We start from the raw sequence: 17,162 nt of genomic DNA, 5'->3' as shown, positions 1-17,162 counted from the left end.
ATCACTGCATAGGTATTTTGTACCACAGCTTGTTCATCTATACACCTACTGATCCTGGAGAAGGGAAGTGCAACCTACTCCAGTATTCTTGCCTGGAGAACTCCATGGACAGAGGAGCCTGGTGGGCTACAGTCAAGGACATCTTGGTGGCTCAGTTTTGAGAAATTATGAATAAAGATGTGCAGGTTTTTGTGTGGGCATAAGTTTTCAATTCATTTGTAAGTATTTCAGAGTGTAATAACTGGATCATATGCCAAGACTATATTTAGCTTTATAAAAAAACCGTCCAACTGTCTTCCATAAAGGTTGTACCATTTTTCACTCTCATCAACAAGGAACAAGAGTTTCTGCTGTTCCACACATCCTTGCCAGTATTTGGTGTTGTCAGTGTTTTGGATTCTCACTATTTTAATAGATATCTAGTAACGTACAGATATCTCACTGTTTAATTTGAGAAAATTTAGTGACATACAATGTTGAGCATTTTTTCATATGCTTATCTGTATATTGACTCTGGTGAAAGATCTTTCAAATCTTAGGCTCATTTTTATTTTTTTTTTACTTTTATTTGCATTTCTTTTTTGCAGCATTTATTCTCAGGCCATAAGTTTCTGTTTCTTCAGTTTCTTCCGGGATATCTTTTTCTTCTGTGCCACCTCCTCTTCTGGTTTAGGAACAATCTGTTCTTTTTCAGTAAGGATCATCTCAATGTGGCAGGGAGAGCTCATGTAGGGGTGGATCCAACCGTGAGCTCTGTAAGTCCCGTGCTGCATCTTGGGGGCTTTGTTCACCTGAATGTGCTCAATGACCAGAGAATCTACATCTAAGCCCTTAAGTTCAGCGTAACTCTGTGCATTTTTGAGCATGCATAGTAAAAATTCAGCACTCTTTTTGGGCCACCGACCTGGCATCCAGCCCCACTGTTTGGCCTGTGCACACCTGCCAACGCCACCGCTGTAATGATGGAATGGCACACGTTGCTTCTTTAAAGTGACCTCCTTCAGACACTCGGTGGTTTTCAGATATGCATACCCTTTATGGCCTGAGGAGTTCCACAAGTGTTTTTAAAGTGAACACAAAGCTTTGAACCTCTGGATTTGCATGATTTTGTGGGGTTTTGAGTCGAGTGAATAGCGCACCATTTTTAGGGGTGACCTCAGGCCGCTTACCAGAAAAGCTTAGGCCCATTTTTAAGTTGAGCTGTTTTTGTTTTCTTATTGTTACGTTTCAAGTGTTCTTCTTGTGTTTTGGATGGGCTTCCCTGGTGGTTCAGTGGTAAAGAATCCACCTGTAATGCAGGAGACACAGGAAACACAGGTTCAGTCCCTGGGTTGGGAAGATCCCATGGAAAAGGAAGTGGCAACCCATTCCAGTATTCTTGCTGGGAAATTCCACAGACAAAGGAGACTGGTGGGCTACAGTCAATGGGGTCGCAAAGAGTTGAACACAACTGATCACACATGCATATATATTGGATACAAGTCTTTTATCCAAGTTTTGAAAATATTTTCTCACAGTCTGTCTTGTCACTCTCTTTACAACCTCTTTGCTAGAGAAGCCTTTTGTTTTAGTGTTTTTGGTTACACATGTAAAAAGTAGCACTTAAATCCAAGGTCACCTAGATTTTCTCCTATATTATCCTCCAGAAGTTTTGCAGTTTAACATTTTAATTTAGACCTATAACCCCTTTTGATTTTATTTTTGTGCAAGGTGAAATGACTATGCCTAGAGTTTTGGTTTTTTTTTTTTTTGCATGTGGATGTCCAGTTGTTCCAGCACCATTTGTAGAAAAAACTGTATTTTATCCTTCAAATTGCCTTTGATCCTTCATCAAAGATCAGGTGACTATATTCCTTGGCTCTCTATTCTGTTCCACTGATCTATTTGTCTATTCTTTTTGGTAATACCACACTGTCTTAATTATTATAGCTTTATCATGTTTTTAAGTCAGGTAGTGTCAGTCTTCATGCTTTGTTATTCCTCCATATCGTACTGGTTATTCTGAGTCTCTTGCCTGTCCATAAAAACTTTATAATCAATTTTTCAATATCCACAAAATAACTTGCTGAGATCTTGATTGAGAATGCATTGAATCTATAGATCAAGTTTAGAAGAACTAACAATACTGAGGCTTCCTATCAATGAACATAGAATATCTATACATTTATTGAGATCTTCTTTGATTTCTTTTATCAGAGTTTTATAGCTTTCCTCCAATAGGTCTTGTATATGTATAGATTTATACCTAAGCATTAAATTTTTGTTGTACTGTAAATGGTGTTATGGTTTTATTTTCAAATTTCAACTGTCCATTGTTGATATATATGAAAACAATTGATTTTTGTATATTAACCTTGTATTCTATATTCTTGTTCTAATCACTTGCTAGTTCCAAGAGTATTTGTAATCAGTTCTTTGGGATTTTCTGCATAGACTATCATATCATCTGTGAAGAAAGATAGTTTTACTTCTGCCCTCCCAATATGTAAATTAGTTAATCATTTGTTTGTCTGTTAATTATTTATTTGTTTTACTACATTAGCCAGGACTTCCAATAACAATACTGAATAGGAGTGAGAGGGGTGATATCCCTGCTTTGTTCCCAATTTTAAGAGAAAAGCATATAGTTTATCATCATTAACTATTAGCTGTAGGTTTTTGTAGATGTTCTTTATCAAGTTGAGGAAATATCCCTCTATTTCTAGTCTGCTAAGAGTTTTTATCATGAATGGCTATTGGATTTTGTCAAATGATTTTTCCGCATCTACTGATATGACCATATAATTTTTCTTCTTTAGCCTGCTGAAGTGATTAATTTATGGATTGATTGTGAAATGCTGAACCAGCCTTGCACACCTATAATAAATCTCACTTGGCCATGGTCATATAGAAGGAAGCTGCTATATAACACAAGGAGTTCGACCCAGCACTCTGTGATGACCTAGAGGGGTGGGGCAGTGGGGCCAGGGAGGCTCAAGATGCAGAGAATATATGTATTATTGTTGTTTAGTCACTAAGTTGTGTCCAACTCTTTTATGACCCCATGGAATACAGCCTGTCACTTTCCTCTATCCATGGGATTTCCCAGGCAAGAATACTGGAGTGGGTTGCCATTTCCTTCTCCAGGGGCTGTTCCCAACCCAGAGGTCAAACCTGAGTCTCCTGCATTGGCAAGTGGATTCTTTACCAATGAGCCAGCCAGGAAGCCTGGATATATATATATATTTATAGCTGCTTCACACCATACTTCACACACACTTCAAACTATGGTTTCTGTAGAGCAGAAACCAACACAACATTGTAAAGCAATTATTGTCCAGTTAAAAATAAATTTTTAAAAAAAATAATAAAATTCTTGAATTGATCTGCTAATACAGTACTGAGCATTTTCCATCTCTACTCACAAGAGACATTTTAGCTTTATCTTCTTTATCTTTTCTTTTTTTATTAAATTTTAAAATCTTTAATTCTTACATGCGTTCCCAAACATGAACCCCCCTCCCACTTCCCTCCCCATAACATCTCTCTGGGTCATCCCCATGCACCAGCCCCAAGCATGCTGTATCCTGCATCAGACATAGACTGGCGATTCGATTCTTACATGATAGTATACATGTTAGAATGCCATTCTCCCAAATCATCCCACCCTCTCCCTCTCCCTCTGAGTCCAAAAGTCCGTTATACACAGCTGTGTCTTTTTTGCTGTCTTGCATACAGGGTCGTCATTGCCATCTTTCTAAATTCCATATATATGTGTTAGTATACTGTATTGGTGTTTTTCTTTCTGGCTTACTTCACTCTGTATAATCAGCTCCAGTTTCATCCATCTCATCAGAACTGATTCAAATGAATTCTTTTTAATGGCTGAGTAATACTCCATTGTGTATATGTACCACAGCTTTCTTATCCATTCATCTGCTGATGGACATCTAGGTTGTTTCCATGTCCTGGCTATTATAAACAGTGCTGCGATGAACATTGGGGTACATGTGTCTCTTTCAATTCTGGTTTCCTCGGTGTGTATGCCCAGCAGTGGGATTGCTGGGTCATAAGGTAGTTCTATTTGCAATTTTTTAAGGAATCTCCACACTGTTCTCCATAGTGGCTGTACTAGTTTGCATTCCCACCAACAGTGTAGGAGGGTTCCCTTTTCTCCACACCCTCTCCAGCATTGATTGCTTGCAGATTTTTGGATCGCAGCCATTCTGACTGGTGTGAAGTGGTACCTCATTGTGGTTTTGATTTGCATTTCTCTAATAATGAGTGATGTTGAGCATCTTTTCATGTGTTTGTTAGCCATCCGTATGTCTTCTTTGGAGAAATGTCTATTTAGTTCTTTGGCCCATTTTTTGATTGGGTCATTTATTTTTCTGGAATTGAGCTGCATAAGTTGCTTGTATATTTTTGAGATTAGTTGTTTGTCAGTTGTTTCATTTGCTATTATTTTCTCCCATTCAGAAGGCTGTCTTTTCACCTTGCTTATATTTTCCTTTATTGTGCAGAAGCTTTTAATTTTAATTAGATCCCATTTGTTTGTTTTTGCTTTTATTTCCAGTATTCTGGGAGGTGGATCATAGAGGATCCTGCTGTGATTTATGTCTGAGAGTGTTTTGCCTATGTTCTCCTCTAGGAGTCTTATAGTTTCTGGTCTTACATTTAGATCTTTAATCCATTTTGAGTTTATTTTTGTGTGTGGTGTTAGAAAGTGATCTAGTTTCATTCTTTTACAAGTGGTTAACCAGTTTTCCCAGCACCACTTGTTAAAGAGATTGTCTTTACTCCATTGTATATTCTTGCCTCCTTTGTCAAAGATAAGGTGTCCATATGTGTGTGGATTTATCTCTGGGCTTTCTATTTTGTTCCATTGATCTGTATGTCTGTCTTTGTGCCAGTACCATACTGTTTTGATGACTGTGGCTTTGTAGTAGAGCCTGAAGTCAGGCAAGTTGATTCCTCCAGTTCCATTCTTCTTTCTCAAGATTGCTTTGGCAATTCGAGGTTTTTTGTATTTCCATACAAATCTTGAAATGATTTGTTCTAGTTCTGTGAAAAATATGGCTGGTAGCTTGATAGGGATTGCATTGAATTTATAAATTGCTTTGGGTAGTATACTCATTTTCACTATATTGATTCTTCTGATCCATGAACATGGTATATTTCTCCATCTATTAGTGCCCTCTTTGATTTCTTTCATCAGTGTTTTATAGTTTTCTATATATAGGTCTTTAGTTTCTTTAGGTAGATATATTCCTAAGTATTTTATTCTTTTCATTGCAATGGTGAATAGAACTGTTTCCTTAATTTCTTTGTCTACTTTCTCATTATTAGTGTATAGGAATGCAAGGGATTTCTGTGTGTTGATTTTATATCCTGCAACTTTGTGTGTTGATTTTATATCCTGCAACTTTCATTTTTTAAAAATATTTATTTATTTGACTGTACCAGGTCTTAATTGCAGCATGCAGGATCTTTTAGTTGTGGCTTGCAAGTTCTTGGCTGTGGCATGTGGAATCTAGTTCCCCAACCAGGAATAAAACCTGAGATCTCTGCATTGGGAGTATGAAGTTTAGCCACTGAACCACCAGGGAAGTCCCTGTAGCTTTCTTTTTTTATAATGTCTTTGTTTGGATTGGGTATTAGGTAATGACAGCCTCATAGAAGGTGTTAGAAAATGCTCTCTGTGCCCCAGGTTTTCTAAAAGACTAATATTATTTCTTCCCTAGATAACTGATAGACTTCAATGAAATCACCTGGTCTGGTGCTTTCTCTTTTGTAAGGTTCTTAGTTGTCAATTCAATTTCTTTATGAGATATAGGCTTATTCAGATTAGCTATTTTTCCTTGTGTAAATTTTGATAGATTGTGTCTGTTAAGAAATTAGTCAATTGCACTAAGTTTAAATCTGTCAGTATAAAGTCTTTGAACTTTTTGATCTATTCCTCCACTGTCTGCCATGGCAGTTTTAACGTGGGCCATACATAACTTTCCATATGTTCCAAGACCAATCCAGCACTTGGCTACAATTATCTCTGATGTATCTAGGATATCTAGATTTCTAACATATTAGAATTTATATGTTAAAGTCTCTATCATGGGACCACAGCCTCATGTTGAAAAATCGCCCTTCACACCCCTCCATATATTACTCCTTCACCCTTGATCCAATATCCCCAGGATCTATTCCAAGGAACACTCTCCTAATTCCTGTCAGAAATCAATGGTTGGATCCTGACCTCTTTAAACATATAATCACTGCTTCCATTATGTATCCCAGCACATGCCTATCTGGTTCATGATAAATTTAATACTGGCAGTCATGAAGCAAATTGAGGGCAGAACCTGAGGAAAACCAACATAATACTGTTACTTTTCTCATAGTCTTCAAGAAAGGGAGACTGTCTTTTTCTACAATGGAGAGTTGGTGTCACTTTTGTAAACCCGGAGAGTGCAAGGGAATCAGAGAGCACAAGGGAATCTGGTTGCTTGAGTTCATCGACCAAGACAACTTTGCATCAAGTCTTACAGTCTCACTCCTTCTCTACAAGGGATTTATCTTTAGCACAGAACACTGGGCTAGGCTGAGAATTTAGCCTTTTCCAAAGTTCTGTCACGCATAAAAAATTAGGTCCTGTGCCTGATCTTCATCTCCCTCTCTCTCCTTCACTAACAAGGAAGGAGGTCAGTTTGACAGTTAAGATGCCCTCTAACTCTCACACTTTGCTTTAAATTTGTGATTGATTGGCCTCAGCCTGGGGCTTCCCGGGTGAAAGAACCCAACTGCCAATGCAGGAGATGTAAGAGATGCAGGTTCAATCCCTGGGTCTGGAAGATCCCCTGGTGAAGGGGATGACAACCTACTCCAGCATTCTTGTCTAGAAAATCCTGTGAACAGAGGAGCTTGGTGAGCTACAGTCCATAGGGTTGCAAAGCATTGGACACGACTGAAGCAACTTAGCGTGCACGGCAAGTCCTGAACCTATGACTTTTTATTTTCAGTGGAAATAAACAATAGCCACCCAATTTGCAGTCCTCTGCTACCTTCAAAATGTCCGAAATAATGTACAAAGCAATACTTATTCTTCCACTATTTCAATGCCAGTTCACCACAGATGAAAGCCTTGGCAGTTGCACTTCCATTACATATGGTACCAGACTATCAGTAGTGATGAGGACATGGTCTGTTATACTGCTAGCAAGTGATACAGCCTGGGATGACATTCTTAGAGTCTGCTCCCTACAAAGCACTTCTAGGAACAGTGGTATTAGGTAGGGTTCCCTAGAAGCAAAACCTGAGAGAGAGTTTTTAGTGTACATGACTTATTGAGAGCATGCACTTCAGAAAAAAAATCTATATAGGAAGAGAATGAAGCAGAATTGTAAAGGAGAGTCAAACAAAGATGCGGTCTTGGGTAAAGCTAGCTACAGATTAATCCTTAGGACTCAGACGCTTAAACCACACAATAGGTTGACCTTTCTTGAGCCAAGGAGGCCAGTCCTTTGCTCCTTCACATTACTCATCCACAGGCTGAATGACTAATAGTCACATGCCTAGAGGATATGGAACTGCCCAGGGAAGACAGCCCCATTAGAAAAGGACCAGTTTACTGGAGGAGGTGGGCAACATGAACTGTTAACAGTTGCCACTCACAGCATCTGGGGGCATGGGTGGCCTGGCTTGGTAAATGGAAATCTGGGCAAATCACTACTGTTCTACCATAAGGATTGAAAAAAAGGGCCTTTTCAATATATTTGAATATATTGAATATATTCAGGTTAATTGCATATCCAATAACTAGTAAACACATGAAAAGGCTCTCATGTTCATTAATTATCAGGAAATTTGAAACCACTATAGCGTAACTAAAAGTAAGAAAACCAACAATAGTAAGTGCTGGCTAGGATGTGGAAGAACTGGAACTCTCCAATACACTGCTACTGATAAAGTAAGTTGTCCCAGTCATTTTTTAAATGGTTTAACTGTATCCACTGAAAGAGAGGGCTTCCCAGGTGGTGCTAGTGGTAAAGAACCCACCTGCCAGTGCAGGAGACATAAGAGGCACAGGTTCAATCCCTGGGTTGGGAAGATCCCCTGCAAGGGTCATGGCAACCCACTCCAGTATTCTTGCCTGGAAAATTCCATGGACAGAGGAGCCAGGCAGGCTACAGTCCATAGGGTCATGAAGAGCTGGACACGACTGAAGCAACTTAGCACAGCACAGCACTAAAAGAGAATGCATATTTACTCAATAACATAGAAATTTCATTCGTAGGTAAATACTGAAGAAAAATGTGCACATATGGAGACAAAGGGACATGGACAAGAGTGTCATGGCAGTGTTATTCACAATAGCTGAAAACTGGAAACAATCAAAATGCCCTTGAAGAGTAAATAGCTATATTGTTGCATATTCATACAATGGAATCCTATACAGTGATAAAAATGAACACATTGCTGCCACACATAACAATATAAATCAATGTCACAGAAAAAAATTTCATACTATACAATTCCATTTCTATAAATTTTAAGTTATCTCTAGGGGAAAGGGAGGGGTTAATTGTTAGGAACAGGCACAAGAGGATTATCTGAATGTAGGTTATATTTCTTGATGTTCATTTTTGTGAAAATCCATCAAGCAAGGAAGATTTATCCCTTTATCTATATGTACTTTATGTATCAATATATATTATTTAGTGAAATGGAATTACAATCAATAAATTGTGATTAATTTTTATTTAGTCCAGCAATACAACCTTTAAAAAATGTTTCAGGTTTTATGTTAATACTCATCATAATTACAATCAGATAATTCTTTGTAGTTTACAAGCTGGTATGCATTATATTTCAATAGTGCCATGGCAAAAAGTAAGCCACAATTAGGATAGATGTGCAGTGAAAGGGAGCCAGAACCCAGCTGTGCCCACATAAATTTGTATAAAGCTGACCTATGGCCTGAGAGGGAAAATGAAAGAGATGCAAAATCTGTTAATTCTCCTTAACCCCTAAGCATGTCCAGTATAGTAGGATTTTACTTTTCTCATCATCTCATCATGTTTTTCACTGTCTTCCTTGCCATCTTTCCCCATTTCTTTTCCTCTCTCTTTTCCTTCTCCTCCTCTGTGTTTCTCATCTTCTTTCCTCCCATTTCTTTTTTCTTCAATTTCCTCTATGCAGGTTTCATGGAGACAGTGGTGAAGGTATCATCATAAAGGCCTTTCCTAGGGGAAATTATCTGTTCACTTATTATTTTTTAACACTAGTTTTAATTTTTTTAATAAATTTTCTTAAAAGGAAAAGAACAGAGCATTTTATATAGGTAGCTAAGTACACACCAAAAATTCATAGATTCCCATCTATGGTGTAGAGATTATTTTAAAAGTGATTGCCCAGTCAGGGACTACTTTTCCCAGCATCCCTCATAGTTAGGTGAGACCACATAAATGAATCCTAGCCTATGACAAGTAAGTGGAAATGTTACATGTCGTGTCCAGTTCTGGTCTGTAAAATTCTCCTATGTATCTTCCTGTCTGTTTTTTTCCCCTAACAGAGGCACCCTGGGGTATCCACATGCTGAAGTTGGCAAGGCCTCCAACAACCTGAATTCCTGAAGGACTGTGTTTAGGAGGGATACTGCCCACCTACTCCCTTGCCGAGCACTCGTATATGGGCAAGAAATAAACTTGTATTATATTTGAACAATTATACATTTATGGATCTATTTGTTGAAGCAACTGACCAACCCTAATTGATATGAAGTATTTCCAGCATCTTTAGCAAACAAGACTCAATAAATTATCTTTGCCAAGTCTTAGGCTTGATAGGTTATAAGCTGTTTGTAACTATACTTGCACAGAGGGGAGACTAACTTTCCCATTTCATGGAATGTTATTAAGTGTGTTCTTCCTCACAGAGTCTGCTCTCTGAAATGAAACAGAGCAGTTGTGTGGCATGTCTACTGTTCCATCAAGTTAAAGAAAGAAAGCCTGGAAAATGCCAATTAATTCTTGAAGCCCAAATAAAGAAGAAGTGCTGTATCCTTCTCCTTAATTCTACATCAGTCACTTCACTAAGTGAATGGTTTTACCAACAGACCATCAGAGTTCTCTGCGGAGAGTGCAAGTGTTGAAAACGATGATGTGACTTACTGACATTTCATTCAGAAATACTGAGGATTCCTCAGAGTCCCTGCTTCAGAACTTTATGGTTTGGAAACCAGAGATGAGGCTTGTTTTGTAAGAGTTTCTATTTTTAAAATGAAAGGAAAGAAATATTTAGTGGTTTAGTGAGTGTCCCACTACCCAAGCCTCCTTCTCAGGAAAACAAAGCCAAGGAATTCCAGTGATCTGGTGCACATGTGGCTTGGCAGGTGCTTTACACTTAAAGGCACATGAAGTTTTTGTCAGATTGGCTCAAACTGTTCAAATCAGAACTTTGGGGAACCAGCTCATGTTTACTTCACTTCCATCCCAGGCACATCTGGGAATCTCCTGAAAATTAATAATAAACTGTGGAGAGAAATAGTACTGATAAAGTACTTATAACACTGACATAAAGACCAAATGAGTTTATCATGATTAACTTTAATAAAAGTCAAAGGAATTAGACATGATGTGGTCTAGTATTTTAGACCATCATTGACTTAGGTCAAGGTACCCCAAGGGCAAAGTTTTTAATGAATACAATGTTTGTTATGAGGCCACTAAGATGATAGCATGTAAAGTGTCACTGATCTCCATATGACTCCATTTGGCATTCTAATAGTTCCATTGTTTATAGTTCAGGGCTTTCTGATCATGTGGTAGGGTACATTCCATAGCTCCCTCTGACTGAATAATTCCAGTGTGTCATTTCAGAAGAATACTGAACTAGACCCTAACTTGGCTAATACTTGAGTACTCCAAATTCCCAAGAGGTTGCTTTTGATGGGAATCTGGCCCTAACTGCTCTGAAATGTTCATGCTTAACCTCTACAACGCAACCCAAGAACTATCTAGCTCGGATTTTGTGTTTAGTCCAGCAGGTCATCCTGGGCTAAGAAATGGGAGGATATTCTGGTGAAGAAAAACAGATTCACTTGAGACTAAGGACTGTAACTTCAGGTTAATAATCCTCACTGAAAGACTATGATGCTCATGCCTCAGGGCCACCATGTGTCTATGACTATGGGAATTTCCAGTGTCCACAGAAAGCCCATTATACACCATCTCCATTCATGTATGCACACACATATACGCATACATACCTGGATGCACACACATGTGTGCACATATACATACATGCATACACACAGTCCTTTGACTGCGCACAGTACTGATGTGAGTTTCCATTTATAAACTTCAGTTGTCTTGAAAACTGACTACATCTTCCTCTACAAGAGGATGTCTTAGAGGTATAAGCCAATAGGAGTTTCATCACAGGATCTAAAGTCTTTCTATGAAACATTTTAATTAAACATAGATTGTTTTAACTTCTTATAAAAGCAACAGATGTCTAGTATAAAGACATCTATCTTATATAAAATGAGCAAGCAAAAAGATGACTCCATAATTCTACCATCTATAGATAACTTTATTAATATTTTGATGCATACCTTTCTTGCTCTGCATTATTCAATATGGCAGCCATAAGCACATGAGCAATTTAGCAGATGAAAAAGATCTAGTCTGAAATGAAATATGCTTTAATGATAAAATACTCACTGTATTTCAAAAATAGTATACAAACATAAAATATCAAGAATTTGTTAGTTATATTAATATTTAGTAATATCTTGGCTATATTTGGGCTTCTCTGGTGGCTCAAATGATAAAGAATCTGCCTGCAATGCGGGAGACCCAGGTTTGATCCCTGGGTCAGGAAGATCCCCTGGAGAAGGGAATGACTATCCACTCTAATATTCTTGCCTGGAGAATTTCATGAACAGAGGACCCTGGCAGGCTACAGTCCATGGGGTGGCAAAAAGTCGGCCACAACTGAGTGAATAACATGTTTACTTTTCATTTTTAGCTATATCTGCTTAAATATACATTATTAAAATTAATTTCACTTATTCCTACTTGTTTTAATGTAGTTACTAGAAAATTTTAAATGACATATGCGGTTTGTGTTTGTGGCTTATGCTATATTTCTATAGAATAAAGCTATGATAGAACTTCTAATACATAAATATTTATCTCATTATGAGTGTTACATGTTTTTTAAGTGGCTTTTTTTAAATTTTTTGGTTGCACTGGATCACACTGCAGCTCACAGACTTTCTCTAGTTGTGGTGAGTGGGGGCTACGCTTCACTTTGCAGCGCACAGTCTCCTCACTGTAGTGGCTTCTCTTGTTGCAGAACACAGGCTTCTAGGCACATGGACTTAGCAGTTGTGGCGCACACGCTTAACTGCTCCATGGCTTGTGGAAGATTCCCAGACTAGGGATCGAACCCATGTCCCTTGCATTGCAAGGCGAATTCTTATCCACTGAGCCACCAGGGGAGCCCCTGAAGTGACTTTTTAACTTTAGTCATATACTATGAAGATAATTCTATATCAGTAAATGTTTATTTGCAATGTATTTTTAATAATGTTCATTGTACAGTTAAACATTGTATTGATAATCTGTATTAACCAATATGCTAGTATTGAACTTTTAGGTTGTTTCAACTGGATATATTTCCAATAAGCATATAAAGAATTCCTAAAATCACGATCAGACAGTGTCTTCTTCACTGTCCCATACTTAACCTTTTCAAATAGGAATAAAAATAAACCAGTGAATATCACAAGGATGAGGGTTTACGATTCAGGAATTTTGTCTATATCTTATATGCTGCATTAGGGTTCTCCAAAAACAGAACCAATAGGATATCCCCTAGGGAACCTTAATATAGCATATATTAGCATACAGAGAGATAAACACATAGAGAGAGAGATAATACAGAGTATACAGGACCAGGCAACATACAATTGCTTCCTACTCTGAGGAAACACTGGAGAAACATTACTCCAGGCCCTTAGCCCTGGGCTTATTTCCCCAGGCCTGAGATAAGCAACAGACCATGGGTCAACAATATCACTATCTCCCTCCACTTAGGCATACCTGATCACTGGCCTAAGGAATACAGCCTACATCCTTAAACTGTTGCATTATTAGAAGGAAAAGAAATCTCCTTCTTCCTCATTTTCCTAAAAAGCTTTCAAAGTATCTGATAATATCTGTCCTCCACCCAAAACAGAAAGATAAGGGATAATAAATATCATTTCCTACAAGCAGCTACCACTGAACCAAAGAGTGAGGTTTCAGTAGAGTTAATGGAACTGACTGGATAAAAAAGCACAGAAGAAAAGGACCCACTGTCCAGTCCTGCTCAGATTACATTCTACTCCAGTAATACACATACTATTTTGAGGTTAACCCTAGACATTGAATGTTGTTTAACTGTACTCTGTAAACACCGTGAAAGTAAACCACATGCGTTTATTCAGAACATTTTAAATGTGGGCTGAAATAAAATCCTAGAAATTTCACTGGTACTACATCCATTTTAAGATGGTAAACAGAAAGAAGTACCTATAAACACCCCCTCTCTTGACTATTTCTAGTTTTAAATCCAGCATTCTTGGCTTCTATTTTTCACTGAAATTTGTTGTTGTACCACATGAAATGTAGGTCAAGTTGTTGGTAAAAGTGCCGGATAAAACCTGCTTATATCAAAAAGTAAATGGTGAAATCCTTCCAGCCTGACATAATTTTTAAAAAAACTATTCCTGCCAATGTGCTATTCAGGGTATCCCCAATAAATATGAGGAATGTTTAACATAGGCCTCTCTGGATGTCAGATTTTAATCATAATTATTTAACTTTCCCTTGAGTGCAAATTCATAAGAACTGAAATTCACAAGACCCTTTACTCTTCAGGGCAAATAATAAGGAGCACAAGTGAAATCTTATTCAGTTCTTATGCCTTATATCCAGTGAAGTCAATGGAAGACTCCACATGCAACTAAAGGCAAGAGGTATGCTTGGACTAAATGTATGCTTAACCCTAAAATGCATATGCTGAAGCCCTAATCCCCAGTGTGATGGTATTTGGAGTGGGGTCTTTGGGGTAATTAAATTTATATGAAGTCATGAAGATAGAGCCCCTGTGATGGGATTAGTACCCTAAAAAAGAGAAGAGACCAGAACCCTCTTTCTTTCTCTATCATATGAAAGTACGGCAAGAAGATAGCTATCTGCAATCCAGGAAAGGATCTTTACCAAAAACCAAATATGCTGGTACACTGATTTTGGACTTCCAGCCTTCAGAACTGTGAGAAATAAGTGTCTGTTGGTTAAGTCACCCAGTCTATGGTACTTTTCTGGCAGACCAAGCAAACTAAGACAAAGTGAAACTCCAATACTGAAGACAAGCCAAGCACACAGAAGCCACCACCAGCTTCAGGTGGCATTCTCTGAGGTCATACTAGGTCCTATCAACACCCATTGCTCTCTAAGCAGTGATTTTTTTAAAGAAACAGCATACACGAATGCCTCTGTACTGCAGCAGTAGCAGAGAACCTGGTCGAAGTCCAAATCTTAGTTCTCTGAAATCTACAGAAGAAAATGCTAATCGACTCTTGGTGAATGGAGAAGACATTTCAGGCCTTCTGCTCGACTTTTCATTCATTTACTTTACTTACGATAAAGGAAAGTAAATGTCAACCACACTATTAGGAAACCTGGTTTGGTGAAAAGCAGTAAAATGAGATGTTACCAAATATATTGACATTATTGTGCCTGAAATAAAAAGCTAGCTCTTCTTTCAGATACTCTGAAATTTATAGAAAACCATAAACTCCATAGTATATACAGAACTTCCTTCAGCTACTGTCTGTATGACCATCTCTCAGACAAGAACCAGCTTATTCTCAAATCATCTAGAGCAGCAGGTAGTGAGGGAAGGTAAAAGTAGTCAGAAGCAAAACAGTTTTACAAACTCAAAGTCTCTGTAAAGAAATTTTATACACATTCACACACAGAACTCTCCAGCCTGAAGATAATTTTTTGCTAACTCCCTAAATAAAATAAGTTTTTATACAATACCTAAGCAGATACATGCAGTAAATTTGAAGAAATGAGGGACTAAATTGCTTAGTTACCAAGGACTCCTTAAATATAACAATATAATGACTATCAATGCTCTTGCTTAAGTAACTGTCATATAAGAGATAAGCATTAAGACACATTTGTCATTCAGTTGCTCAGTCATGTCCGACTCTTTGCGAACCCATGGACTGCAGCACACCAGGCTTCCCTGTCCTTTACCATCTCCCGGAGCTTGCTCAAACTCATGTCCATTGAGTCGGTGACGCCATCCAACCATCTCATCCTCTGTCGTCCCCTTCTCCTCCTGCCTTCAATCTTTCCCTGCATCAGGGTCTTTTCAAATGAAGTCAGCTCTTTCCATCAGGTGGCCAAAGTATTGGAGCTTCATCCTTGGCATCAGTCCCTGCAATGAATATTCAAGATTGATTTCCTTTAGGATTGACTGGTTGGATCTCCTTGCAGTCCAAGGGACTCTCAAGAGTCTTCTCCAACACCACAGTTCAAACACATCAGTTCTTCTGTGCTCAGCTTTCTTTATGGTCCAACTCTAAAATCCATACATGACTACTGGAAAAACCATAGCTTTGACTAGACAGACCTTTGTTGAGAAAGTAATGTCTCTGCTTTTTAATATGCTGTCTAGGCTGGTCATAGCTTTTCTTTCAAGGAACAAGCATCTTTTAATTTCATGGCTGCAGTCACCAACTACAGTGATTCTGGAGCCCAAGAAAATAAAGTCTGTCACTGTTTCCATTGTTTCCCCATCTATTTGCCATGAAGTGATGGAACCAGATGCCATGATCTTCACTTTTTTAATGTTGAGTTTTAAAACAGCTTTTCACTATCCTCTTTCACCTTCGTCAAGAGGCTCTTTAGTTCCCGGACTTTAGTTTCTGAATGACAACAGCTCACCACAAGGATTCAGATTTTGTGCTGATTCTGCTATGGACTACATGAGCTAAAGTTTTGTTTTGTTTTTCCAGCTTTACTGAGATATAACTGACATAAGCACTATATAAGTTTAAAATATACAACATAATGATTTGACATATATATATCATGAAATGATTATCACAATAGGTTTAGTGAATATCCATCAACTCATACAGAAACACTGAAGAAACAGAAAATACTTTTTCCTTGTGATGAGAACTCAGGATTTACTCAATAATTTTCATTTATAAGGTACAGCAGTGTTAATCATTTTTATCAAGTAAATTTCATCCCTAGTACTTACTTATAACTGGAAGTTTGTACCTTTTGACTGTCTTCATTTAATTCCCTTCCCTCCACCCCCATCTCTGATAGCCACAATTCTGGTCTCTTTTGTTATGAGTTCATTCACTTGTTTGTATGTTTTTTGAAGTATAACTGATCTTCAATACTATGTTAGTTTATGGTATATAACACAGCAATCTGATATTTATATATATTTCAAAATTATCAACATAAGTCTAGTTGTCATCTGTCACCATACAAAGATACTACATAATTATCGACTGTATTTCCCACACTGTACATTCCACACCTGTATGAATGTACACACTGTGCATTTCATTTACTCTGAAACTGAAAGTTTGGACCTCTTAATCCCTCTCACCTATTTCTCTCCTTCTCCTTCCCGTCTACTCTCTAGCAACAATCCTTTTGCTTCTCTGTCTTTATGACTGGTTCTGTTTTATGTTTATTTATTTGTTTTGGTTTTTAGATTCCAAATATAAGTGTGATCAAACCATATTTGTATTTCTCTGTCTGACTTATTTCACTTAGCATAATATCATCTATGTTCATCCATATTGTCACAATTAGCAAGATTTTATTCTTTACATTCCCACCAACAGTACATAAGAGTTCCCTTTTCTCGACATCCTTACAAATACTTCTTATTTGTTGTCTTTTTGATAACAGCCATTCTGACAGGCACGAGGTGAAACTTCATTGTAATATTGATTTGCATCTGCCTGATGATTAGTGATGTTGAGCAATATGAGTGAGCAATATTCCATTGTGTGTATATGTATGTACCCATAATACACCTTTCATATATATATGTATGTATATATGTATTTCATATATATATATATGTTG

At 37.8% G+C, this 17,162-nt stretch overlaps 1 pseudogene; it reads right to left on the bottom strand.

The window, feature by feature from the left end:
* Positions 1 to 596: 596 nt before the first annotated feature.
* Positions 597 to 1,142, bottom strand: LOC138094616 (large ribosomal subunit protein uL22-like; annotated as a pseudogene).
* Between the last annotated feature and the right edge of the window lie 16,020 nt (positions 1,143 to 17,162).

The sequence above is a fragment of the Capricornis sumatraensis genome, chromosome 18, assembly GCF_032405125.1.
Source record: "Capricornis sumatraensis isolate serow.1 chromosome 18, serow.2, whole genome shotgun sequence".
Classification (NCBI taxonomy): Eukaryota; Metazoa; Chordata; class Mammalia; order Artiodactyla; family Bovidae; genus Capricornis; species Capricornis sumatraensis.
The sequence above is the reverse complement of the archived record's forward strand: the minus strand, read 5'-3'. Positions and strand labels throughout refer to the sequence as shown.